The sequence below is a fragment of the Octodon degus genome, unplaced genomic scaffold (assembly GCF_000260255.1).
Source record: "Octodon degus isolate 3935 unplaced genomic scaffold, OctDeg1.0 scaffold00105, whole genome shotgun sequence".
Lineage (NCBI taxonomy): Eukaryota > Metazoa > Chordata > Mammalia > Rodentia > Octodontidae > Octodon > Octodon degus.
Window position 1 is genome coordinate 9,399,906 of NW_004524681.1, and position 1,107 is coordinate 9,401,012.

Below are 1,107 nucleotides of genomic sequence, written 5' to 3' on the forward strand. Positions count from 1 at the left end.
GGGTCTTGCCTCTAGCCTCTTTGCAGGGAGTTCTGCTGAAAGGTTCCCTGCTGGGCCTGCGCTCTGGGTCTATTCAGGATCTGCGGCCTGGGTCGTCTCACTCACTCGCCAGCCTGCGCTCTGGGTCTGTTCAGGATCCCCAGAATCTTAAAATGTTTGAATGCTTTTAAAAACTGAATTCCTCCTGTAGGAATCTGTGTTAGGGAAATAACTTGAAATCCAAGCAAATATTTATGTTTAGAGCTGAAAATACACCAAAATAGTAGTAATCACTCTATGATGGTATCGTTGGTTTTATTTTCTTCTTTATATTCCTGTGCATTGTTCAGAAGGATAAAATCTCTGTAGCAAGAGGGGGGAAATTAAGCATCAAATAGGGACTTAAACCTAAACTAAAGCGTTTTTAGAAAACTATAGTCAGATTTTATTAGCATATAGAAATGGTTAATAAAAAGATAAATCAACAATGGTTGCTATATTGCAAAAAAGAAAAGAAATGGTTAAGTTTTATTATGAGAACTGGGTTATAGGTCAGATGTGGAACATTTGTCAAGCATGCGTAAGGCCTGACTTCAAATTCCTGTACTATAAAAGAAAAGAAAAAAAATTATCTTTAATTTAAAATAAATTACAGCTCTATTTCGATTATGACTATGAAAGTAATTGTGGATTTTTAACAGTGTTTATCTCTGCGGGTGGAGTGGAGCTACAAGTAACTTTCATTATCTGCGTTACACCTTTCTGTGAGTTAAAAAAAAATGAGTATATATTGCTTTCGTAATCATAGATTAAAAAGAGAGATTTAAAACACTGTAATTACACACATGCCAGGACTACAGGGCAGCACAGACAAATCCCAAATCAATCTGTTTCTGTGATGACTACTGTCTGCTTCAAGAGCCTAAAACCCTCTTGCTCCCGAGGGCTGGGGTTACAGTGTTCTCCAGAACACACTGCAAAATTTTATTGTTTTTTAATTCTGGCTGATGGTATCCAAAAGGAAGATGCTAAAAAATCAACATTTCGGGGCTGGGGAGATGGCTCAGTAGAATAAGTGTTCGCCTGGCAAGTGCAAGGGCCTGAGTTCAATCCTGGTTCCACCAAAAA